We start from the raw sequence: 27,057 nt of genomic DNA on the forward strand, positions 1-27,057 counted from the left end.
CCTACCAGCTACGGTCAGAGCAGGAGGGTCGTTTTCCTCATCATTTCACCTACACCAAGGAACTAGACAGGGGTGCCCCCTTTCCCCTTCATTATTCCTACTAGCCATCGAACCCTTTCTCTACCACATAAGGAACAACAGTGGCATATCCGGAATCCCCTTCCAAGACTGTTCGATAAAATTAATGGCTTATGCGGACGGCGACTTAGTGGTTTCAGAAAAATCCGAAGAATCTATACCGGCCCTAATGTCCACTATTGAAGCATTCTCGAGGGTGTCTGGGTATAAATTAAACAAGGATAAAACGGAAGTTAAGCTACTGAACAATCAAGAGAACAAAGAAGTGCTAGGGGACTCTGGCTTAACGTGGCAGCCGGGCTGCTTCAAATACTTAGGACTGGACTTTGACAAAGATTTGATCTCTACGTTACGCATTAATGAAAGCATACTCCTGAAGAAAATCTCTAAATTACTGGATGGCTGGTCTACTAAATATCTATCTTGGTGGGGTAGGGCTGAAACTCTGAAAATGATGGTAACTCCACTGGTGAACTACTTGGCAAGTATGCTGCCGATGATTTTTTCGGACGACTTCATACAAAAGGTTGATAAACTGTTTGGTACATTCTTGTGGCAGCTAAAGAAAAGGCGGCCTGGGTCTCCCCACTTTTAGACATTACCAAACTGCGTTCCTTTGCAAACAGGGCGCCCAATGGCTAGTTACAGATCCAACATACATCCCGCTATGGATAGATATCGAGAGAGCTCTCATTGGAAATGTTCCTCCCGGCTATGCTCACTATGGACCTCACACACCTTCCCCATTCAAAATACATCTTGCTGAACACAAGGCTTGCCCTTTTGAAACTCGATCAATCCCACAAAACCGGTTTAAAACTCAAAAAACCACCTATGTAGCCCTATGACATAACCCTGCACTTAAAATGAACGGGGAACCACTCCAATGGGAATATTTATAAAAAAAAGGCATTAATCTGGTCAGTGACCTCTACGATGGGTTGAACCCACTACCATTCTCCTCACTCCAGACCACACACCTCCTTGCACCTATAGACTTTTATGACTTCCTTAAACTCAAAGCACTCCTGTATACCCGTTCTCTAAAACCCTCTGAACCATGGCTTAAAACCCATATAATTTGTGTCATGGCGGCGGGACAATTTGTATCGAAAGTATATAAGCTCTTCCTTCCTCTACCCTGGAAAACTCACAAACGAAATGAGTCAAAATGGGAAGCGGAGCCCAACTCAACTCAATGGAGTGGGACATAATTCATACTACTGCCTTTTTAAACAAAATCTCCACGATATTATCACAAACAAAATATATGCTGATTAACAGAGCGTACTGGACACCAGATAAGCTTTTTAGACTCCACTTACATGATAACCCTAATTGTTGGAACTGCAACTCGGAGGTGGGGGACCTACCCCACATGCTATTTAAATGCCCATCTCTGGGGAAGTATTTGGGTAAAATTCTTGATTGCATCGAACATATCTTTAACGTCAAGCTAGCGAGGGAATTCCTGTACGTCCTACTAGGTGTGCTAGATCCGAGGCTGGCTAATGATAATGACCGTCAACTCCTTGATTTACTCCTTACCCTGCCATGCAAGGTAGTGTTGTGTAAGTGGAAGAATGCTTCCGAGGTGTCATTCAGGATGTGGCGAGAATGGCTGTCATTCTTGAGAGGAGCGGAAAACCCTGCCCTACATTCCTCCCCATGACGCGCCTGTCACAAAAAATTATGGAAAGCTCTTGATGCTTCCTCTTTCTCATTTGACCCACCGTGAGACATGGTATGTAAGACAAACGCTTGTTTAGAGGATATAGCCCATTTGGCATCTCCCAATCTATGTCCATGATCCATAGACTTTGTTTAGGCTTGTGGGCTGATCACCATGATTATTATTACCAAACAACACTTGAGCTGTAGAACCTCACTAGATATTGTAGTCGCAGTCCTCTGGACAGGCCCTATGTATATGCAACTGTATACTTTTATGTAGTTTATGTTAACACGGCAGTCACGCTCGGATTCCGAGCTGCTTATCTTCAGAGATTCATGTCTTATGTACTATTTTGTGTTTTAGATATGATCTGTATTTTTGAAACGGTTTTGTGAGTACATGTCTTAACTCAACACATGACTTAATATATCGTATTATGAGTATTCTATGATGTACTTTTATTTCTCTTTCTTTTTGTTTTACTTTCTTTCTTTTTCAATAAAAATGATTTGAAATCAAAGAAAGTAAATGCAGCACAATTATTTTTCTTTCCTAATATGCAAAGTGGCTAAAGGTGCTGGCAGGTCAAACTGTCATCTCTCTTTGGAAAATGTTTTTATATATACGTGCCATCCCTAGCCTCGCATTTTAACTCTTTGAGTGCAATAGTGCAATAAATGATTACGCTTTTTGAGGAGTCAAAAATATTTATCCTAGTGATTCAAAGCAATGTATTTATCTCATCCGGTTCACCAGCCTGATTTTTTTTGTAGCGTTCAGAATAGGAACTCTTGAAGCGTTTTTGCAAATCCCACAAAGAAAGTTAAATAAAAACAGCTGCTGTCTTCCAAAACCCTCCAAACAGCATGAATGAGGGAATAATTATGCAACTAACGAAACATGCATTAATTTTAGCAGGCCAGGCCTCCAATAATTAGTACAACAAGTCATATCGGCCATTTGCCACTTTTTGTACCTCACCTCTGGACATGGAGGGAATATTCAATACAGACGAGTCATGGAAGCGGACTCTTGCACATAAACACGCACCTCCAGTGTGTAAAGCATTGTCCTTCATTCCATGTCCCCATGAGTCTGTTTGCCTGGCAATAAACCTGAAGACATGCCAGTGCTCAAATGGCGTCTAACAGTAGCACGGGAAGCAAAACACCTCGGGCCTCATTTATGACTTTTTGCCGTAGGGAAGCATAGCAGGCCTTCCTGCTGCGCTTCCCCACGGCAAAAGAAAAGGGCAGAAATGCGCCGTATCTATAAGATACGGCGCATTCCTGTCCTTTTCCCCTGCGCCGGCGCACAATGGGCTGCCTGCGCCAGCGCAGGCACCCTTGCACAGGGTGCCTGCGTTGCGGGGAAGATTATTTTTGTACAGGAAGGGAAACCTTTCTGTACAAAAATAATCACAAGAAGCTTTTCCTCTTTCTATGTGTGCTGCAGAATGCAGCACACATAGAAAAAGGAAATACGAGGAGAAATAAAGACATTTCTCCCTCTTGCGCCTCCCTAACGCCTCCCCTGGGGAGGCGTAAGCTTTTGGCACGGACTCAGAGTTACGATTTCTCGTAAATCTGGGGCAGTGTCAAAAGGCCATGGATGTTGCTGGGAACGCCCCCAGCAACACCCATTGCACGCCCCTTTAACGCAGAACACTGCGTTAAAGGGACTGATATTTATCAGGAAGCAGTACGCCACAAAAACTGGCGTACTGCTGCCTGATAAATACCACGCAGGCTTCTGCGCCACGGAACTTCATGAAAAGTGAAGTTCCGATGGCGTAAGGGGCCTCATAAATGAGGCCCCCGAGTCTGCGCAGTGTGTCTTCAAAACCAACGACAAACTGCGCCGACTCGATTTCTTGCCTTCCTCCCTGGAGTCTGTACCACACCCTTTACCACCCTGTGACAAGTTGGAAAGCAGCGCCAGGATACCCTTGGGGTAACAGTTGCGCTATATAAGATCTGCATACATACATTCATACATACATACAAAAGGGTGTGATGACAATGCGCTCCACACCCTGATTGACGTGGAGACCTAGCGCCACAGGGTTTAAGACTTAAACGCACAGGACAAACCTTACCCCCACATCCTCAGGGGGTGTAGCCTGGTCATAGATGCAGTGTCTTTGCCGAGCTGATGACCTCACAGGCCTCAGGGCCGTGAGGTTTTCAGACCAGCAAATGCTCCAGAGTTGGGCCCGCCCAGGAGAGCATATTTAGGGAAAGTGGCACGTCATCCTTTGCACAGCAATGAGTAAGGTGAGAGGGAGTGTACACGTAAACAACAAAGGTTCCCTTAGGGTGTACTTACTATTCAAATACTGAAATGCTCAACACTTTCCTCACACATACTTCACACGACACCAGTGGTAACAACTATAATGAAACTTTTGCAAAAGTAAACATAAGCTCAACAACATAAAATTACATAAAAAGCGACTGTTTTATTATTGAAAAAGAACAATAAAATCACACGAATTTAGTGCATGATGTACATCACATATATATAAAAAAACAGTTTAGAAACCCCTGTGCATAAAATTTGTGAACAAAGGTATGGGAGAAATATATAAACAAAGACAGCTCCCTATGTCTTTTGAATAGTCAATTCATAAACATTTGGATCAATTGGGAGTTAGAGTATCCTATTTCTCCAAAGGGGTTGACCAATCAGAATTTGACTTGACGAAAAGAGCGTCGACGCGTTTCGGCAGTATAGATCAATTAATAACCGCCTTCTTCAGGATATAAACAAATGCATTTCTCCTTGCAATTAAAAACAGCATCACCTATTGTGAAAAAAACATCATTTTATAAAAATATTCGTAGTACATAATTTAAAACAGTTAAAAGTATACTATTGATAAACTACAACAACAACTCGGGATATCCACCAAAGTACATCTATTTGCTTCTCTTCGTCACCCATTCTTTTTAAACTATGCTGTAAAACAACCTCGATGATATGGCGACTAAACATCCATTTATAACAAATTTTATTTAAAAAAAGAGGACATTTTACAATAAGTGGGAGTGTACAGCAGCTCCAAGCAAGATAGCTCAATGCATTTTGTGTAAAAGGTTTTTATTTTTTTAAAGAAGCAGTTTAGCATTGCTTTAGTTCAAAGCTTTCTTTTGACCGTGAATTTAAAGGGGCGGAGCCCCAACGCCCTCAAAGAGAAACCGCCACTATATGCCCATGGACGTCAATTCACCAAAATGCCAGGGTTAGGGAAAGTGACTTCACCTGTCCCTTGTCTTTCAATTTCTCGCACACATACATATGCTTATACATACACATGCATTCACACATACATATAAACTCACACATACGCACACACTCTGCATACACATGCACACACATTCACAAATACACACACTCTCTCTACACAAACACACTCCAAACTGCAAGCACGCACACAACACACATACATTTAAAAGCATTTTTGTACTTATCTCAGCTGCCATGTAAAGTCTTATTCCAACTTTTTGCACCCCCTTTTTGTTATTAAACTGATAGCGAATAATGTCATATGATTCACTGATAGCATTATAGCATTATAAAAAATTGACAAAAAGCGAAGTGAGTGAAGCCCCCACCAACATCCATTAGGACGATCTGCTTCTTTTCCTATCACTGATGTTGCCCCTGCTGAAGATAGGGATCGCAAAGGCAGTGCCAGGGGTCCCAGGATGCAAGCCAGGGGTGGCAGAAGCAACCTCTGGTGACCCTTAAATGATGTCCACGCTTATGCCTGCACATGTTTTGAAGTCTATTTATATCACTGCCCTTTTTCATCTCCCTCCTTTAACCAGGAATGCTTCTCTGCACAAATCCTCAATCTTGCTTTCAAGATTGCACCTTTCCATCACAAGACCTCAACACTTTTGTCCTTCATTAATATCAACTCTATATTTTTTGTAATAAAGTTTTATTACATCCCTCTTACAAAATGCCTTTTACAGAAAACATATTAGATTCTCATGCTCATTAAGGCATTGATTATAAGATGCCCATTATTATATTATTATAATTCTGATCAGCCTGGTAACAGGGATTAGCTGGCTCAGCAGAACAGAGTTGTGGCATTTCCAACTAACATTTCGGCTGATTAGAGGGACCTTCTGTGGGGTGAACACCCTCGGATTGCATTAGCTAAACTCACTCAGAATTGGTATGACGGAGGAATAATCCTCCCCGACATAAAAAAAATATTGTTGGTCGGCCCACCTGGGAGCCATTAGTCATGGAACGTATGGAGGCAATGGCGATCCGGGATATGCCATCGACAGATGGCTCCTCCAAGGGGGGGCGATGAGAGGGCGTTATATTCCAAACCTGGTAGATATTGTTTGAATGGTCCAACCGTTCACTAGGATCGTATTTGGCACATAGTACATAAGTATTTGGGGTGGAATTGGTAGACTTACACTACAACCCCCTTGTGGAATTCCCCAAAACTCGGGAACTTGTGGCAAACTAAAGGATTTGATGAATGGGGTCTAATCAGTATCTCCCAGATCAAAGACCTCTGAGCCCGGGATGTGGTCATCCCATTCGCCTCCCTTCAGAAACAATATAGCCTTGCAGACTCAGAATACTTTACGTATCTCCAGGTTAGACATGCTCTCCAGACCCACCTTATTTCGAGTTCCGCTCCGCCACCTTCCTCGCCGCTAGGAGATAGAATACTTGACGGTCATTTTCCTGAAAAAGCCATTTCACTGATTAATAATATGGAAGACACGCTCCAAGCTGTTAAAAACAAATGGGAGAGGGATGGCCTTGAATTGGATGAGGAGGACTGGCAGGAGGCGATCTCCTCCCCGAGGGTGGTGGCGATCCAAGCACGATTGCGATTGGTGCAACTTAAAATTCTACATAGGGTTTACTTAAGAGGTCCCAGGTTGGTACATATGGGTAGAGCTGTGAACGGGGATTGTAGACACCAATGTGGGAAGGAAGGTACCCTTACCCACATTCTGTGTAAATGAGATTACATACAGGTTTACTAGACTGCCATACACCGTGCACTGAGTGAGGTCCTTGCAATTGATCTGCGGCCTGAGGCACAGAGATGTTTGCTAAATATATGGGCACCGACAGACCTCACCTAATACACCAAGCAGTGGGCAACATTAGCAGTAATGATCGCTAAAAGGTATATCGCGCAGATCTGGGGAGCACAGCAGTCACCTAAGATTGGGAAATGGAGGGAGGACCTAGATTGGTGTATGTTCAGAGAGAAGTCAGTCTACATAGCTAGAGGGTGCCCCGCGAAGTGGAATAGGGTCTGGGGTCCAAGGAATACATACAGGGGAGGCATTTGAACCCCACCGGTGTAACTAAATGAAGACGACCAACTAACGCCCCCCTAAACATTTTGTATTCATCACTGTGTACTCTACATTTGTAATCATGTATAACTATTTGATTTTATGTACTGTCCCCCACATAAGATGTGCATTTGTGAAGATGTCGATATTGTTTGATAATAAAAAGAGTTATTAAAAAAGTACATTTTGGCTGGTAGAAGCATCCAAGATCTCCTTGTAGAACACTGCGGAAAATATGGTGCTAACAGTGCAGACACTTGTTCCTACAAGGTATTCTCTCAAATCCCCTAACATCTTGTAATCCCTGCTATTTCTTTATCTCAGGAAATACCACATCCCTGTGTATGGTGATCCGGTTGAGGGAAATAATAGTGTGTTAACTCACCACTTCAGGATTTTCCTCAGGTAGACACCCTAAGGCAGTGGATTGCATAGACATGGACTTAGAGAGGGGCACTGTGCAACAGGAGTTCAGATGCGTCTCATCAATGAGGCCCAAGAAGCCGATAATTGTGCCTTTTGTTGCTTGTGTTCATGGTTAGTTAGTCTCTGGTTTTGCAGTTCACATGCAACTTTTCCTGTTGGAGCAGAACCAAGTCTGAAGTGGGATAGTGGGTATAAATTAATAGACTGCAATGTAGCCTCACTGATTTCCAGTGGCCTAGACTTTTGCAGGAATTCCACCCTTCACCTTTATGTTTTACTTTGTGACTTATGTTTGTGTAAGCAGACTTTGGCCCTCATTGTGGTTTTACCAACATAATATAACCACCAGGGACGGCATATTTTTTATAGATCATGCATGTTCTTGTATCTGTTGACAAGGAAAGCTGATGCAAAGTGTTTGTCTTAACCGGCGAAAACACAAACTTGTAAAAAAACACTGGAAAATGAGGGTGCACTCGGGCAGTGAAAGGTGGGCTAGTAAATGCTCTGAATACTGTGTCAATGGCCAGTAGCTGTGGTTAGGAGGTGGTCAGTAACAGAGTTAAAGAGGTTACCAGATGCACAGAACTATATATGAGTTGTCAAGTAACAGTGCTGTGGGCTTTGCGCAGTAGGAATCAGGGCTGCACTCCTCTTAATGACTCCTTGCCATTTTTAGGTCTCGGCTTCGAGACCTATTGTGACTGAGTTCACTCTCAACGGAGCCAGAGCGGTGAACGAGCGCCGATTGCATCTCGTGGACGCGCACGCCGAGCCTCCTGGAGCCGTGCACATCTCTTGCTCTTCACCCTTCCGTGAGTGCTTCACACTCACGGAAGCACACACTCACGCACGCACACATGCACACACACACACACACACACACCCTCCCTCTCTGCCGACTCCCTCTCTGCCGCCCCCCCTCGACCCCCACTCACCGGGCTCTTTCCCTCGCAGCGGGTCAGTCATGGCAGCAGGCAGACTCGGTGTCTTCTCCAGGGATCTTCAGGTGATGTGCACGCCCACGCTGCGTCTCGTGCGCGCCCACCACGCTGTTTCGCGCCAGTTGATCCTCAGCTTGTTGCTTACAGCCAGTGGGTTGAACTTGAATGTACTCGACAAAATATCCTTATATAACTAAAAAGTGAGCATCATCTTCATCTCACGTTTGTAAAGGTAACCATGAACACCAATTGTGTTAAAATATATTGAATACGATAGATCACCTTCCACTCGCCCATACATATACTTTAAATTCCTTATTCATATTATTAGAACAAAGCAACGCAGAAGATAATTTTTTGTTGTCTGTGGGTGGGGAGATGGGGTTAGCACTCTCTGCCCTCTTTTCCTATCATTGACTCTTTGGCGCCTATAGGAAAAACCCAAGCTGCTTATACTTTAGAGGAATTCTGCATAAGGATTATTATAGTGTGAGTGCAGAGTGCGCACAGTTCAGAGTGCGCAGAGTGCAGAGTGTGAAGTAGTGAGTGCAGAGTGTGAGTGCAGAGTGTGAAGTAGTGAGTGCAGAGTGAGTAGTAGTGAGTGCAGAGTGAGTGAGCAGAGTGTGAGTGCAGAGTGTGAAGTAGTGAGTGCAGAGTGAGTGTGCAGAGTGTGAATGCAGCATGCAGAGTTGAGTGCAGAGTGTGAGTGCAGAGTGTAAGTGTGAGTGCAGAGTGCAGAGTAGTGAGTGCAGAGTAGTGAGTGCAGAGTGTGAGTAGTGAGTGCAGAGTGTGAGTAGTGAGTGCAGAGTAGTGAGTGCAGAGTGTGAGTAGTGAGTGCAGAGTGCAGAGTAGTGAGTGCAGAGTAGTGAGTGCAGAGTAGTGAGTGCAGAGTAGTGAGTGCAGAGTAGTGAGTGCAGAGTAGTGAATAGTGAGTAGTGAGTGCAGAGTAGTGAGTAGTGAGTAGTGAGTGCAGAGTAGTGAGTAGTGAGTGCAGAGTAGTGAGTAGTGAGTGCAGAGTAGTGAGTGCAGAGTAGTGAGTGGAGAGTATTGAGTGCAGAGTAGTGAGTGCAGAGTAGTGAGTAGTGAGTGCAGAGTAGTGAGTAGTGAGTGCAGAGTAGTGAGTAGTGAGTTCAGAGTAGTGAGTAGTTAGTTCAGAGTAGTGAGTGGTGAGTAGTGAGTGCAGAGTAGTGAGTGGTGAGTAGTGAGTGCAGAGTAGTGAGTAGTGAGTGCAGAGTAGTGAGTGCAGAGTAGTGAGTGCAGAGTAGTGAGTGCAGAGTGCAGAGTAGTGAGTGCAGAGTAGTGAGTAGTGAGTGCAGAGTAGTGAGTAGTGAGTGTAGAGTAGTGAGTAGTGAGTGCAGAGTAGTGAGTGCAGAGTAGTGAGTAGTGAGTGCACATTGCAGAGTAGTGAGTGCAGAGTAGTGAGTAGTGAGTGCAGAGTAGTGAGTGCAGAGTAGTGAGTGCAGAGTAGTGAGTGCATAGTGAGTGCAGAGTAGTGTGTGCAGAGTAGTGAGTAGTGAGTAGTGAGTAGTGGTTGCAGAGTAGTGAGTAGTGAGTGCACATTGCAGAGTAGTGAGTGCGGAGTAGTGAGTGCAGAGTAGTGAGTAGTGAGTAGTGAGTGCAGAGTAGTGAGTAGTGAGTGCAGAGTAGTGAGTAGTGAGTGCAGAGTAGTGAGTAGTGAGTGCAGAGTAGTGAGTAGTGAGTGCAGAGTAGTGAGTGCAGAGTAGTGAGTAGTGAGTGCAGAGTAGTGAGTGAGTGCAGAGTAGTGAGTAGTGAGTAGTGAGTGCAGAGTGCAGAGTAGTGAGTAGTGAGTAGTGAGTGCAGAGTAGTGAGTAGTGAGTAGTGAGTGCAGAGTAGTGAGTAGTGAGTGCAGAGTAGTGAGTAGTGAGTGCAGAGTAGTGAGTAGTGAGTGCAGAGTAGTGAGTGGTAGTGAGTGCAGAGTAGTGAGTGCAGAGTAGTGAGTGCAGAGTAGTGAGTAGTGGTTGCAGAGTAGTGAGTAGTGAGTGCACATTGCAGAGCAGTGAGTGCAGAGTAGTGAGTGCAGAGTAGTGGGTGCAGAGTAGTGAGTAGTGAGTAGTGAGTGCAGAGTAGTGAGTAGTGAGTGCAGAGTAGTGAGTAGTGAGTGCAGAGTAGTGAGTGCAGAGTAGTGAGTAGTGAGTGCAAAGTAGTGAGTAGTGAGTGCAGAGTAGTGAGTAGTGAGTGCAGCATAGTGAGTGCAGAGTAGTGAGTAGTGAGTGCAGAGTAGTGAGTAGTGAGTGCAGAGTAGTGAGTAGTGAGTGCAGAGTAGTGAGTAGTGAGTGCAGAGTAGTGAGTGCAGAGTATTGAGTGCAGAGTAGTGAGTGCAGAGTAGTGAGTAGTGAGTGCAGAGTAGTGAGTAGTGAGTGCAGAGTAGTGAGTAGTAAGTTCAGAGTAGTGAGTGCAGAGTAGTGAGTAGTGAGTGCAGAGTAGTGAGTAGTGAGTGCAGAGTAGTGAGTGCAGAGTAGTGAGTGCAGAGTAGTGAGTGCAGAGTAGTGAGTAGTGAGTGCAGAGTAGTGAGTAGTGAGTGCAGAGTAGTGAGTGCAGAGTAGTGAGTGCAGAGTAGTGAGTAGTGAGTGCACATTGCAGAGTAGTGAGTGCAGAGTAGTGAGTAGTGAGTGCAGAGTAGTGAGTGCAGAGTAGTGAGTGCAGAGTAGTGAGTGCAGAGTAGTGAGTGCAGAGTAGTGAGTAGTGAGTGCAGAGTAGTGAGTAGTGAGTAGTGGTTGCAGAGTAGTGAGTGCAAATTGCAGAGTAGTGAGTGCAGAGTAGTGAGTAGGGAGTGCAGAGTAGTGAGTAGTGAGTGCAGAGTAGTGAGTAGTGAGTGCAGAGTAGTGAGTAGTGAGTGCAGAGTAGTGAGTAGTGAGTGCAGAGTAGTGAGTGCAGAGTAGTGAGTAGTGAGTGCAGAGTAGTGAGTAGTGAGTGCAGATTAGTGAGTGCAGAGTAGTGAGTAGTGAGTGCAGAGTAGTGAGTAGTGAGTGCAGAGTGCAGAGTAGTGAGTAGTGAGTGTAGAGTGCAGAGTAGTGAGTAGTGAGTGCAGAGTAGTGAGTAGTGAGTCCAGAGTAGTGAGTGCAGAGTAGTGAGTGCAGAGTAGTGAGTGCAGAGTAGTGAGTAGTGAGTGCAGAGTAGTGAGTAGTGAGTTCAGAGTAGTGAGTAGTGAGTAGTGAGTGCAGAGTAGTGAGTAGTGAGTGCAGAGTAGTGAGTGCAGAGTAGTGAGTGCAGAGTAGTGAGTGCAGAGTAGTGAGTGCAGAGTAGTGAGTAGTGAGTGCAGAGTAGTGAGTAGTGAGTGCAGAGTAGTGAGTAGTGAGTGCAGAGTAGTGAGTGCAGAGTAGTGAGTGCAGAGTAGTGAGTGCAGAGTAGTGAGTCCAGAGTAGTGAGTAGTGAGTGCAGAGTAGTGAGTAGTGAGTGCAGAGTAGTGAGTGCAGAGTAGTGAGTAGTGAGTGCAGAGTAGTGAGTAGTGAGTGCGGAGTAGTGAGTGCAGAGTAGTGAGTAGTGAGTGCAGAGTAGTGAGTAGTAGGTAGTGAGTGCAGAGTAGTGAGTAGTGAGTGCAGAGTAGAGAGTAGTGAGTGCAGAGTAGTGAGTAGTGAGTGCAGAGTAGTGAGTAGTGAGTGCAGAGTAGTGAGTGCAGAGTAGTGAGTAGTGAGTAGTGAGTGCAGAGTAGTGAGTAGTGAGTGCAGAGTAGTGAGTAGTGAGTAGTGAGTGCAGAGTAGTGAGTAGTGAGTGCAGAGTAGTGAGTAGTGAGTGCAGAGTAGTGAGTGCAGAGTAGTGAGTAGTGAGTGCAGAGTAGTGAGTACAGAGTAGTGAGTAATGAGTAGTGAGTGCAGAGTAGTGAGTAGTGAGTGCAGAGTAGTGAGTAGTGAGTGCAGAGTAGTGAGTGCAGAGTAGTGAGTGCAGAGTAGTGAGTGCAGAGTAGTGAGTAGTGAGTGCAGAGTAGTGAGTAGTGAGTAGTGAGTGCAGAGTAGTGAGTAGTGAGTAGTGAGTGCAGAGTAGTGAGTGCAGAGTAGTGAGTGCAGAGTAGTGAGTGCAGAGTAGTGAGTGCGGAGTAGTGAGTGCAGAGTAGGGAGTAGTGAGTGCAGAGTAGGGAGTAGTGAGTGCAGAGTAGGGAGTAGTGAGTGCAGAGTAGTGAGTAGTGAGTGCAGAGTAGTGAGTAGTGAGTGCAGAGTAGTGAGTAGTGAGTAGTGAGTGCAGAGTAGTGAGTAGTGAGTGCAGAGTAGTGAGTGCAGAGTAGTGAGTAGTGAGTGCAGAGTAGTGATTGCAGAGTAGTGAGTGCAGAGTAGTGAGTGCAGAGTAGTGAGTGCAGAGTAGTGAGTGCAGAGTAGTGAGTAGTGAGTGCAGAGTAGTGAGTAGTGAGTGCAGAGTAGTGAGTGCAGATTGCAGAGTAGTGAGTGCAGAGTAGTGAGTAGTGAGTGCAGATTGCAGAGTAGTGAGTGCAGAGTAGTGAGTGCAGAGTAGTGAGTGCAGAGTAGTGAGTGCAGAGTAGTGAGTAGTGAGTGCAGAGTAGTGAGTAGTGAGTGCAGAGTAGTGAGTAGTGAGTGCAGAGTATTGAGTGCAGAGTAGTGAGTGCAGAGTAGTGAGTAGTGAGTGCAGAGTAGTGAGTAGTGAGTGCAGAGTAGTGAGTAGTGAGTAGTGAGTGCAGAGTAGTGAGTGCAGAGTAGTGAGTGCAGAGTAGTGAGTGCGGAGTAATGAGTAGTGAGTGCAGAGTAGTGAGTAGTGAGTGCAGAGTAGTGAGTGCAGAGTAGTGAGTGCAGAGTAGTGAGTAGTGAGTGCAGAGTAGTGAGTGCAGATTGCAGAGTAGTGAGTGCAGAGTAGTGAGTAGTGAGTGCAGAGTGCAGAGTAGTGAGTAGTGAGTGTAGAGTGCAGAGTAGTGAGTAGTGAGTGTAGAGTAGTGAGTAGTGAGTGCAGATTGCAGAGTAGTGATTGCAGAGTAGTGAGTGCAGATTGCAGAGTAGTGAGTGCAGAGTAGTGAGTGCAGAGTAGTGAGTGCAGAGTAGTGAGTGCAGAGTAGTGAGTGCAGAGTTGTGAGTGCAGAGTAGTGAGTGCAGAGTAGTGAGTAGTGAGTGCAGAGTAGTGAGTAGTGAGTAGTGAGTGCAGAGTAGTGAGTAGTGAGTGCAGAGTAGTGAGTGCAGAGTAGTGAGTGCAGAGTAGTGAGTGCAGAGTAGTGGGTGCAGAGGAGTGAGTGCAGAGTAGTGAGTGCAGAGTAGTGAGTAGTGAGTGCAGAGTAGTGAGTGCAGAGTAGTGAGTGCAGAGTAGTGAGTGCAGAGTAGTGAGTGCAGAGTAGTGAGTGCAGAGTAGCAAGTGCTGAGTAGTGAGTGCAGAGTAGTGAGTAGTGAGTGCAGAGTAGTGAGTGCAGAGTAGTGAGTGCAGAGTAGTGAGTAGTGAGTGCAGAGTAGTGAGTAGTGAGTGCAGAGTAGTGAGTAGTGAGTGCAGAGTAGTGAGTGCAGAGTAGTGAGTGCAGAGTAGTGAGTGCAGAGTAGCAAGTGCAGAGTAGTGAGTGCAGAGTAGTGAGTAGTGAGTGCAGAGTAGTGAGTGAAGAGTAGTGAGTGCAGAGTAGTGAGTGCAGAGTAGTGAGTGCAGAGTAGTGAGTAGTGAGTGCAGAGTAGTGAGTAGTGAGTGCAGAGTAGTGAGTAGTGAGTGCAGAGTAGTGAGTAGTGAGTGCAGAGTAGTGAGTGCAGAGTAGTGAGTGCAGAGTAGTGAGTAGTGAGTTCAGAGTAGTGAGTAGTGAGTGCAGAGTAGTGAGTAGTGAGTGCAGAGTAGTGAGTAGTGAGTGCAGAGTAGTGAGTAGTGAGTGCAGAGTAGTGAGTGCAGAGTAGTGAGTGCAGATTGCAGAGTAGTGAGTGCAGATTGCAGAGTAGTGAGTGCAGAGTAGTGAGTGCAGAGTAGTGAGTGCAGAGTAGTGAGTGCAGAGTAGTGAGTGCAGATTGCAGAGTAGTGAGTGCAGATTGCAGAGTAGTGAGTGCAGAGTAGTGAGTGCAGAGTAGTGAGTGCAGAGTAGTGAGTGCAGAGTATTGAGTAGTGAGTGCAGAGTAGTGAGTGCAGAGTAGTGAGTAGTGAGTGCAGAGTAGTGAGTAGTGAGTGCAGAGTAGTGAGTAGTGAGTGCAGAGTAGTGAGTAGTGAGTGCAGAGCAGTGAGTGCAGAGCAGTGAGTGCAGAGCAGTGAGTGCAGAGCAGTGAGTGCAGAGCAGTGAGTGCAGAGTAGTGAGTAGTGAGTGCAGAGCAGTGAGTGCAGAGCAGTGAGTGCAGAGTAGTGAGTAGTGAGTGCAGAGTAGTGAGTGCAGAGTAGTGAGTAGTGAGTGCAGAGTAGTGAGTAGTGAGTGCAGAGTAGTGAGTAGTGAGTGCAGAGCAGTGAGTGCAGAGCAGTGAGTGCAGAGCAGTGAGTGCAGAGTAGTGAGTAGTGAGTGCAGAGCAGTGAGTGCAGAGCAGTGAGTGCAGAGCAGTGAGTGCAGAGCAGTGAGTGCAGAGCAGTGAGTAGTGAGTGCGGAATGCAGAGTAGTGAGTGCAGAGCGAGTGTGCAGAGCAGTGAGTGCAGGTGCAGAGTGGTGTGTGCTGTTGAGTGCAGAGTGCTGTGTATTGGCAATGTAAATGACAATGCCATCTATTTATGATTTAAAGAAAAAAAGAAATGTCATGAGCAATGCCAATAGCTCCACCTTTAATGATGCCGAGACCATTGCATTGTAAATGCTTGTTCCAGGTGCAAGCGCTGCAGCACAACCACAGCTGTAGGGTACTGGAGCTGGAAGCACCACGGCTGAAGCAGAAGAAGCTTTGCACCACCAGTGCTGTGGGGGTGCCTGTGCATGAACAGCTGTGGCTGAAGTACCACAAGCTGCACTTGCGTGCATGATCACACATCAGACCTCATGCCTGTAATTTCCCAGCTTTGCTGAGTCGCTGCTGTCCCAAACAGAGGGCAGGCTTGGTGTGTTCCCTTAACAAGAGGATGTGTGGGCAGCATGCCCTCTCAAAGGTGTGTGTCTCGTAGCCACTGATCCCATGCAGGTCAGTCAATTGTGCACCACTATGGCTGTCAGTGGCAGCCAGTGAAGTCTGAAAGTGGTGGGATGTAAAATCAAACCATTAATATTCAATTTTTGAACGAGTACAAGGAGGGACAGTCTAATTATGCATGCACACAGTGCAACATTTGCTAATAGAGAGGCATTATATTCTTTGACTTATCAGGCCTGGTCTGTTAGAAATGTTGCTGCAGACTAAAGTCATTACTTTTAGCAAACGAAAGAGAAGAAGCCTAAGAAACTTGGTACTATTAGGGGTTTTATGAAATGTTATGTCTGTCAGATTATCCCTCATAGGAGATTAACAGGATGGAAAAGGACACTAAGTTGTGCACTTCATGTAGCATGCTTTATCAAACTTTTGTCTTTGGGTCTGCAAGTAGATTTGCTGAAAGACTCATAGATCAATGTAATTGACACACCTACATAGCCATGAAACATTTCAGCCAGTTAATATCTTTGATGCGGAGGACAACTAATTGACGTCCTCTGCACTACCTCCGCAGTGCGGAGGACGTCAACCGGTCTTCCTTCTAGGGACTTCGAAGGAAGCTCTGGCACTAGGACGGGAGGATTCCCGCATGGTAGTTTCAGTGGGGGCTGACATGGAATTGCTTCTGCATCAGCCCTGACCATCAGTGACATTAGCGCACGGAGCTCATATCACAGGAAGCACCCTGCACGTCCAGTGGATTTTCGCCCTTCCAGGCGTACTCTTCAAATCTGAGCGAGGCATCACTGGCAAGGGGAGATTCTCCCCTTGCCAGTGATGACTATTTCAAATTGATCGCTGCTTGTGGATCGTGGATGCACCGCGATTCATGAGTAGGGACCACTAGACACCAGAGATATTATTTTAGAAGTGAGGGCACTGCCCCTCAACCATGGTCAACCATCTAAGGGGGCATATATTATATATTTATGTTTTCCCTTCCCTGGGGTGGGTTGTGGTGTTCGGAAGCAGGGGGACATATAGTGCAAATGGCTAACTACCTTGTGAGTCACCCGCATTCTGCTCTTTCATAAGGAGCATATTTTGCAAATAATTTTCTCCAGGCATCATAGCCAAATGTAGCACAATATGCTTTTTTCTTATTCTGTTTGTTGCAACATGAACTAATATTTTTCTCAGCTTTTTCTCTTAGCTCTGTTGGAGAGGTTTTTGGCAGCGTTGGATCTTTAGAGAAGTTCTTTGTGTCAGATAAGTGCGAGTTTGAGACTGTTGTTCTTGTGATCCCATGGCATTACACTCTCACAGCTTTACATTCTTTCATTTCATAGCACAGCTTTTTCCCTCTTACACACAGCATTATTTCTACCAGTACCTGTATATTCAACCTACGTCAGAAAGTTTTAGTTAGAAAATAGACTTGACATTTCAATGGAGGATCTAACTTAAATAATGGTGAAGAGCTCTGAGGCAGGGTCTGATACTGAGAGCATCAGAGGGAGAGTGACATGGAGCAGGATCTGGGAGTACATTTTCAGTTGGTGTTCCTTCCATTGATGACTCATCTTTCAGTGATATAGAGGAACATGGGCCTGGCAGTCGTGATATCTCTTCACAAGCACTAACTGTGCAGCAAAGAGCTAGTGCAGTGTAGACCAGTGTAGAGTGCAGGCAGATAGGGTGCTGACAGCAGACAGAGTGCTCACTTGGCAGACTCCTAATTTAGTTCAGCCAGTAACTCCACCATTCACTGGAGATGCTGGATGCAATCTCAACACAATAAAGCTTTTGCCTATTGACTACTTCCATCTTTTTTTGGATGTAGACTACCATCAGGAAATTTTGAGTACATTTGTATGCTGAACAGTTTCTGAGGGAACATAGAGACATTATCAATAACAAAGGGGAAAGAGAGAGAAATAAATTGAGATGGATTCATTCTCCCTGGGCAAATGTAAATAAATAAAAGGAATCCACTCCTTGGGTGTAGGGCGTATCCTCCTAAATTGGGGAAGACCCTTGTTGTTTTTGGTCCCCTCACACACCAACAGGCCCCTTGGTGTCATGCTTCATCATCAGGGTCATCGTATCCCTCTACGGGACACGGCGTGCTGCGACCTACGGATACGCGGGAGCACTTAAGATGACTATGTGTGGTGTGGATGGGGTATTGAAAATGTGAGTGTACGGTGAGGTTTAGTTCTAGGTGAGTGAAGTTTAAAAAGTACCTGGCTCGTGGGGTAGCAAAAAACTTTTAATGGACCCCGGGCTGGTGCTATTAAAAATGGAGTGTGGGAGGTTGGAAACGCAAACAATGTGCACTACCTCCTCTCTGTGTGCGTCGACATGTTTCGGTGTGAAAACACCTTCTTCAGGACGAGTTACACAAAACCCCACCTTACTGACGTTTCTCTAACTTGTATCAGGATTTCTAATAAAAGTGAGAACTATAGTGCAGGTAAAACAGTGTACCTAGCAAAACGCCGCTCATTAGCCGACTGTTTTCTAGGGGTAAAAATGCCTCATGTCATAATCACCGGAGCCACGGAGGGGTCGGTCGGGAGGAATTTCCTCGCTGGAATCATGCTAAATAGCAGAAGAGACCCTGACGTCTGGCTCATGAGGTACACTATTTTACCTGAGGGTGTGACCAGTGGCCAAGAATTAAGCCACAAGAAATGCAGCAGAAAGGGCCCTCACAGTGGTTGCATGGCAAGCAGCTACATGCGCTTAGCCCCTCCCTAATCTCAAGAAGGTCATCCACAGAGTAACGTACTATACCTCTCCATGAACCAGCAGCATGCCTGGCACCTGGCGACATCCAGGCATGGACGGGTGCAGACGGGCTTGCCTTAGGCCCGCCACAGCATGGGTTTTTAATGACCAGAACCCAGAAATGCCTGTAGCAGGAGGCAGGGAGCAACAGACCCGCTCAATCGGCACGTCAGACGCGGTGGTACGGGGTGGGAGTTGCTGGAAAGAGCTTGACTTTTGGTGTGCAAAATACAACGTGCAAGATACAAATACGTGCCCCATTCTAAAAAGATACAGGTCAGTACCCCAGTCTTTCCCCTGTCTAAGATCAGGATAAAACAATCTAAACAATTTAAAATAATTAGGTGGCAGCATAGATAGCAAGCAAAATAGCAGACCAGAATGTTATCCCAACTGGGCAGACCCGTTGGGATAACATTCTGCGCCTCTCTGAATATGCATCTGGAGTGGATGACAGCCAGGCCTTGTGCATTCCCACTAGACAGCCACACACAAAGGAAGCTTAGGTGGGACCATCCACATCCTGATGAGCCATTAGCAGGATGGGAGGAAGGAGCTGATACACCTGAACAGGCTCTGCCCTGTCCCCATACAATGGGCTGCATACTCCCCTGTAGTGAGTTTGGGGCCAGGACAGGAAGGGCAGGGATACTGTGAACTTCAAGGCCTCTCTTTGAAGCCTCCCCCACTTCAAAGTCACATCTGGGCAAAACACTCCACCAACTCAGTACACTTCTGGAACCTGTGGATACTCTGCCAGGAAGAAGGACTGCCACTCTTCTGAACTGCTACTCTGCTGGACTCCTGCTTTGCTGAACTGACCTGCTGCCCTCTTGCCTGGGGAGCAAGAACTGGATCTGCAACCCATCTAGAAACCAGGACCCCAGAGTGACTCCAAGGGCTAGTCTGCTGGCTGCCTGATCTGAGTCTCAGAGACAAAACAGGTTCCCAAACAGCTCCTGGATCCACCCTCAGATAATAACTATTTACCTAGACACAACTTTTTTTACACAGCACCAATGCTAACCAGTGCTAAAGTGCAAGTGCTCTGTCCTCTAAACATGGTAATATTGGTTCATACCCAAATTGCATATTTAATTTACTTATACGTTCCTAGTGAAGGGAACTTAATATGGCCATGGGCTTTAAATTAAATGCTACAAGTGGGTCTACAGCACTGATTGTCAGGCCTGTCATTGCAGAGCCTGTATGTGCACTTTACACATCCATGTCGACCTGGCGAAAACAAATTACTTTTGCCAGACCCAAACCTTCCCTTTTTATACATATAAGTCACCCTTAAGTCAGGGCCTGGGCAACCCAGAGAGAAGGGTGAAGTGAATTTAAAGGAAGGATATGTACTTTTAAGTTTACATGTCCTGGTAGTGAAACACTCCCAAAGTTGTTTTTCATTATTGCAAGGCCTATCTCTCTCAAAGGATTACATTGGAGTGGAATTCCCAACTGTGAAGAGATAGACTTTTCATGTTTGATGTCTCTAGACTCCTAATTTAAAACCCTATGAAACGGAGAAGCTAGATTTTAAATTACAGTTCTGAAAATGGCTCTTTCAGAGAGTTGGCATGTTCTTACTCATTTGGTACCTGTTGCCTGCCTCTGGTCACATGTCTGAGGTGGGTGGCAGCTGTGCTTTGTGTATTCCCTCTAGACAACCAAAGGGAGCTTAGGTGTGACTTGATGAGCCATCTGTTTCTTGATGGGTCATCCTGGGCAGGATGGGAGGGAGGAGCTGGGCACAGCCTCATACTTACACCTGAATAGGCTGTTTCCTTTCCCCACACAAAGGGCTGCACAACCCACTGTACTGAGCCTGGAGCCAGGGCTGGAAGAGTAGGGACTCTCTCTTCATTCAAAGGCACAACTAGGCATAAGTACTGGACCTCCAACACCACCAATGTAGTACACTTCTGGACCTATGTATACTCTGCCTTGAAGAAGGATGACTGTGCTGCTGAAAAGACTGTCACTCTGCTGGGTTGCTACTCCGAAGGACTGCTGCCTTGCTGTGCTGACCTCATTCCAGCTGTCCTCCTGCCTGAGAAGAAGAACAGGACCTAGAACCAGGGGCGGACTGGCCACAGTGGGCATCAGGCGTATTTCCAGGAGCCTGGAAGCATAGGGGCCGGTTTTGCAGTGGTGAGCCCGTTTTTTTACTGTGTGTCAGTTTTACAGAGGTGCTGCAATATTGGTCCCCAGTAACAAAAGCAACAGTGCTTCACACTTGCCCTCCCCTCCACCCCCCGGGGATAGTCCAACAAAATTGCCTGGCCTGCTCTGGGTTCCCAGTCCGGCCCTGCCTGGAACCCATCTTCAACCCAGAACCCCAGAGTGACTCAAAGGGCTAATATGTTGGCCTCCTAATCAATAAAGTAATCAATCAGTGTTGTAAAGTGCACTACTCACCGGTTAGGGTCTCAAGGCACTGAGGGGGAGGTGTGCAGCAGAGGTGAAGGTGGAGATTGTTCCAGGACTTGGCATTGAGGAAGGAGAAGGACCTTTCACCCGCTCTATTATTGTAGAATTGTGAGACAGTGGCTAAGGCGAGGTTGGCTGAGCAGAGGTTTCTCTTGGGGGTATGGAAGGCGAGGTGGATGTTGAGGTATTGTGGTTCAATGTTGTTGAGGGGCTTTTAGGTGTATGTGAGGAGCTTGAAAGTTATTCTTCTTTCAACAGGGAGCCAGTGGAGGTTGCTGAGGTGTTGGGTGATGTGGTTGCACCATGGGATATTGAGGATTAGTCTGGCCACGTCGTTCTGGACAGTCTGAAGTTTACAGAGGAGTTTTTGTTGATTTTGGCATAGATGGCGTTGCCGTAGTCAAGTTTGCTGGTGATGAGAGCGTGAGTGGCCATTTTTTTGGAGTCGGGGGTATCCATTTGAATGTTTTGCGCAGTCTGCAGAGGGTGTTTAAGCATGCAGAGGAGACAGCATTGATCTGGTGATTTATAGTGAGCAATGAGTCCAGTATGATACAGAGGTTAAGTGCATGGTCTGTGTGGGTGGGTGGGATTCAGAGGGTGGGGGGTCACCAGGTGTCATCCCATGCGGAGGGGGTGGAGCCAATTATGGGGACCTCTGTTTTCTCTGAGTTGAGATTCAGGCATCTGTTCTTCATTCAGGTTGTGACAGCTGTCATCCCTTCTTGGAAGTTGTGCCTGTTAACGTCGGGTTCCTTGGTGAGGGAGAGGATGAGTTGGGTTTCATCAGAGTGGGAGACAATGTTGAGCCCATGGTTTGTGACAATGGTTGCGAGGGGGGGCCATGTAGATGCTGAAGAGGGTGGGGCTGAGCGAGGATACTTGGGGAAAGCCACATCTGGTCTCTGTTGGTTCTGAGAGGAAGGGCGGGGGTCTTATTCTCTGTGTCCTGCCCGTTAGGAATGAGCGTACCCAGTCTACGGGCTTTCCTTGGATGCGGGCGTATCGGAGTCTGGTGGTTAGTGTGTGGTGGGAGACCGTGTCGAAGGCTGCTGATAGGTTTGGCCTTGGTCAAGGAGGGCACAGATGTTGTCTGTGGCGGCGAGAAGGGCAGTCTCGGTGCTGTGGTTGCTGCAGAATGCAGATATGGAGTTGTCTTGGATTCTATGAAGTATGCTAGTTGGGTGTGGACAACCTTTTTGGTGACCTTGGCTGCGAAAGGAAGCAGCAAGATGGGCCTGAAGTTCTTGAGGTTCATCAGGTTTGCAGAGGGTTTCTTTAGGAGGGTGTTGACTTCAGCGTGCTTCCAGTCATTGGAGAATGTGATGGTCTACAGGGAGCAGTTGATGGTTTGACGTAGCTCGGGTGCGATGGCTGTGGTGGCCCTGTGGAAGATGTGTGGTGGGAAAGGGTCTGAAGGTGCTCTGGAGTGGATGCTCTTCATCGTCTTTAGGTGTGTCTTGTGTTGTGAGTGGGGTCCAAGTGAGCAGGGTTTGTTGGGTGGCATCGCTGGGGCAGGGGTTGAGGTTGTAAAGAGGTCTTGGTCATCGAAGTGATCATAGAGTGTCTTGATTTTAAGGTGAAAGAAGGAGCTGAGTCTGTTGCAGAGGACTTGAGAGAGAGGGGGAAGGGAGGGACGTATGTTGTCTCGGTGTTGGGTTTGGCAAATTCCTGTATAACAGATAAGAGTTATAGTTGGTGTGTGTTTCTGGAGTTCTGCTGTTTCTCCATGTCTTTTCCAGTCATCGGCAGGAGTGCTTGGATTTTAGGAGTGCAGTGGTGAACCAGTTTGCTTTCTTGTTGTGTCCTGTAGTCTTCTGGAGGGAGGCGAGTGTGTTGGGGCAGTTGCTGATCCATTGGTGAAGGTTGTTTGACGCGGTGTTGGCTTCTGTCATAGTTGGAGGGGGAGTGCAGGTGAGTGCGGAGGTGAGATGTTCTTCAGAGACTTTGTTATAGTTTCAGCATGGGAGGTGGTGCTCGTGCTTGTGTACGGTGGGATTTCTGAAGGAGCAGTGGATGCAGTGGTGGTCAGTCCAGAGGAGCTTCATGGTGTTGCTGAAGAAGATGCTGTTTCCTCCTGTGAAGATGGAGTTGAGTGTGTGTTCTGCTGTGTGAGTTGGGGCAGAGACAAGTTGCTTCAGTCCTATGTTGGTGATGTTTTCTACAAGGGTGGTGGTATTGGTGTCATGGTGGTTGTGCAGGTGGAAGCTTAGGTCTCCAAGTAGTATGTAGTCTGCAGAGGCAAGGGTGTGGGTGCGATGAGCGATGAGGTCGGTAATGACATTGGTGAACAGAGCCGAACGTAGCCGAGTGGATGAAGAACAGCCGCCTGAAACTGAACTCAGACAAGACGGAAGTGATCACCCTGGGCAGCGCACTCAAACCAACGGACTACGCACGCAACCTGGGCTTCATCCTGGACTCCTCCCTCTCGATGACCAGACAAGTCAACTCCGTCTCATCATCGTGTTTCAACATCCTACGCATGCTCCGAAAGATCTTCCGTTGGATCCCCACCGAAACCAGGAAGACAGTCACCCAGGCACTCGTCACCAGCCGACTGGACTACTTGAAACACCCTCTACACCGGAACCACAGCCAAACTGCAGAAAAGACTCCAACGCATCCGGAACTCCTCAGCACGACTCATACAGGACATCCCCCGACACTGCCACATCTCCGGACACCTGAGAGACCAGCATTGACTCCCTGTCAGCAAGAGAATCACGTTCCGTCTCCTCACCCACGCACACAAAGCCCTTCACGACCAGGGCCCCAGGTCCCTCAACAACCGCCTGAACTTCTAAACTCCCACCACCAGCTATGATCGACCAGCCACGCCCTCGCCGCCATTCCACGCATTCGAAGAGCCACCATGGGAGGAAGATCCTTCTCCTACCTGGCAGCCAAGACCTGGAAATCCATCCCCATCCACCTCCGTCTTACCCAAGACCACCTCTCCTTCAGGAAGCAACTTAAGACCTGGTTGTTCGAGCAGTAGCGGACCCCTCTCCGCCAAGCGCCTTGAGACCCTCCGGGTGAGTAGCCGCTTTACAAATTTCTTGATTGATTGATTGATTGAACAGTGCACATGGGCCAGGTGGTCGGTAGATGAGGGTTCCGTGGAGCGTCGTTCTGGGGTTGGTCTTGATCTAGAAGTGGATGTGTTCCATGGAGGGGTGAGCCATTGTCTGAGTTAGTGGTTGCCTTGCGAAGGGAGCTTTTATGTATGATGGTGAGGCCCCCTCCTGGGTGGGTGGAGTGGTCTTTCCTCATGATTTTGTCTCCATCGGGGATGGCTTTCAGGATGTCAGGTTCAGAGCTGGCATTTGTCCAGGTCCCTGTGAGGAAGGCGGCATCAGGTGTGTGTGTTGAGGAGGTCTCAGATTTCTATGGCGTGTCTGTGCAGAGAGCGTACGTTGAGGAGGATGCAGTTCAGTGGTTTATGTGTGCTGGCGTCCGGAGGGCTGAGGGCTAGTGCTGGGGTCCAGAGATGGGTGAAGGTGCAGTGGCAGTGTCGGCAGGAGATCAGGCCTTGTGTGTTGCTCAGCATCGAGAGCTGGCAGTTGTTGCATCCGGGGTTGAGAGCCTGGAGGGTGCTGGGGTTGGAATGGCAGGGGTCGGAGGACCAGAGTTCCTGTCGCTGGTCGCGATTGGGTCACGGATGGGCGCAGATGTGCTTGCCTTTGGTGCGCCTTCAATATAGAAAAACAATGGTCCTCAAACCAATCAGTCTTAAAGGTAAATTCAATTACAATTTCATTGTTTTTGAGCAAAATTAAATTCACGCTCCTGGAGAACAACAATACATCAACATGAAAATTCTATATAATGAAAAAAGTGGATGTACAGCAACTGAACTTTGTATGAAACAAAATTAATTTATTCCAATCGATAGGGCTTTTTCAAATATGCAAAAAAATGTTTGAAGAGGTTGCTCCAAGGGGAACGTGCAAAGAAGAAAAAGTGCTCAAAAGTTGGTGGGTGGGAAGATAATCCCAGAGTGAAAGATGAAGAGAAATAGGAAAGTTCAATGAGTGATTGATTCAACATATCAATCTTAGTGACCTGGCACAACAGTATTTTACATGGTCTATTTACATCAATTCTTTACAATCACAGATTTTTATCATGTGAGGCACGTAATAGGTAAGGGCTAGATGGGTCCAAGTCCATGGGTATATATTCGTCGACATCTCGACTCGGCTTGTGGCTGATAGGGAGGTAGAGCCTTGGCCTGCGAGTCTTCATCAGGATGGGGATGATGGGGGATTAGGAGGCAACCAACACGTGGTTTAAGAACCTCATCCGCACGAGAATCATTGCGGGGGTGATTATTTATTCTTTGTGCAGCGTGCCTCTGCACACATCCACTGCGCTGCTGCCATTAAGTAGGGGTCGGGAGGGTGATTAGCTGGGAGGTGGGAGCAACACACTGGGGAGGAGGGGCACGGGAGAGCAACGGTGGGGAGCGTGGGAAAAGGGAGCAACATGAAGCAAAGTGAAAAGAGTCAAAAGAGGAAAAAGAGAAAAAGTGGCAAAAGTGGCGAAAGAGGCAGAGGAGAAAAAGTGGCAAAAGAGGCAAAAGATGCAGAAGAGAGAACGTGTCAAAGTGGTAAAAGAGGCAAAAGAGAAAAAGTGGAAAAGTGGCAAAAGAGAAAAAAGAGGCAGAAGAGAAAAGAGGCAGAAGAAAAACAAAGGACACAGTACAGGGCAGAATAGTGGAAGAGCAGGGTGCTCTTCCACTAGACCAACATGGAGGAGGCTCAGGCAGGAGCCTCCGGGTGGAGGAGGGCCTCGAACACCTACGTGGTGATGAGATCGGGCTCAAGGTCAGACCCTTAATGGTGGAGCTGCGTGGGGGAGAGCAGTGACACTGACCAGAAATGTCAGAGGTCTTGCTCTTCTTGCCGTGCAGTGGCCTCCATTAAGTAGGGGTCGGGGAGGGTGATCTTCTGGGTGGTGGGAGTAAAAGAGACATGCCGGGGGAGGGGCAGTGGGGACAGCAATGGCGGGGAGCGGAGGAAGAGGGAGCGAAACAAAGCAAAGAGAAAAGAGGCAAAAGAGGCAAAAGAGAAAATTATAAAAAGTGGTAAAAGTGGCAAAAGAGGTAAAAGAGCCAGAAGAGAAAAGAGGCAGAAGAAAAACAGAGGACATAGGACAGGGTGGAGTACCAGAAGAGCAGGGTGCCCTTCCACTAGACCACCAGCGATAAAGCACAGGCAGGAGCCTGCGGGTGGAGGAGGGCCTCAAACACCTACCTGGTGTGAAGCTCGGGCTTAAGGGCAGACCCTTAATGTTGGAGCTACATGAGGGGAGCAGTGCCACTGACCAGGAATCTGAGCCTCAGGAACATAGCCAGCTCCCCACAGACACTGGACCTGTCTTCAACAAGATCCTGACCCCCAAGAGGTGCCTCACAAGTCCTGGGCCATTGGAAGTGTTTTTTCAGCTTCTAAAATAAAGCTTTTGGACTCCTCATGAACGGCTCCGTTAACACCGGAACCATGCCGCTTGCCCAAAGAATCAGCACAAGCTGCCGCAAGTTCATCTCTTCGCACAGCAACTACCATGAAGCTCCAACCTACCCATCCTCAGTGTTCAGCCGACTCCTCGTGCCAGCCACTACCACCAGTGACACTCTACTTTCTCCCAGTGAGCTTCTTCTTCACAAAGGGGGCTCTTAGCACAATTCATGAGAAGGTAAAACTTCAGTGAGGCTTATCTGGGACACACGCTCCATTGCGGTCGGAATGAACTTTTGGATTTGACCTGGTCTAGCATGATCCGGTTGGAGCTTTTATGTGCCACATTTCAGTTTATTCTTTAAAAACGTGTAACTCTTATTATAGATCTTGGAGTTTTGTTATTTTGGTCTTGTTTTGTTCATTATATTAAGCACTACTTTTCTAACTAGGTGTGATATCTTTTTGTGTGATGTTTTCTCTGTTTTACTTTTTGCAGTGTTACACAAATACTTTACACATTGCCTCTAGGTTTAGCCTGACTGCTCTGTACCAGGCTACCAGGGGATGAGTGCAAGTTCATTTAGGGTGTGTTTTCTGCTTGGACAGGTTGCATAACTCTGCCAACCAGAAACCCAATTTTTAACACCTAGTGAAGGAGCTTATTATGGCATCAAGATGAACATGTTGTGCAAGACTCCTAATGGTTATGTGTATAGCTTGAGAGTATACACAATGAAGAACTCTGCAATAAATCCTGTAGGTTCCCTTCCTCATTAGGAGTTTGTGAGAAGATCGTAGTGTTAGCTCGCCTAATCTCTCCTTCATAAAGGTCATAAACCTTATGTAGATATCTTCTATACAGTAATCTATCTATTTACTGAACTGTACAAAGCAGGCACTGTGGCTTGCAGTACCATTAAAAAGCAC

The sequence above is a fragment of the Lissotriton vulgaris genome, chromosome 11 (genome assembly GCF_964263255.1).
Source record: "Lissotriton vulgaris chromosome 11, aLisVul1.2, whole genome shotgun sequence".
In the NCBI taxonomy this organism is placed as follows: Eukaryota; Metazoa; Chordata; class Amphibia; order Caudata; family Salamandridae; genus Lissotriton; species Lissotriton vulgaris.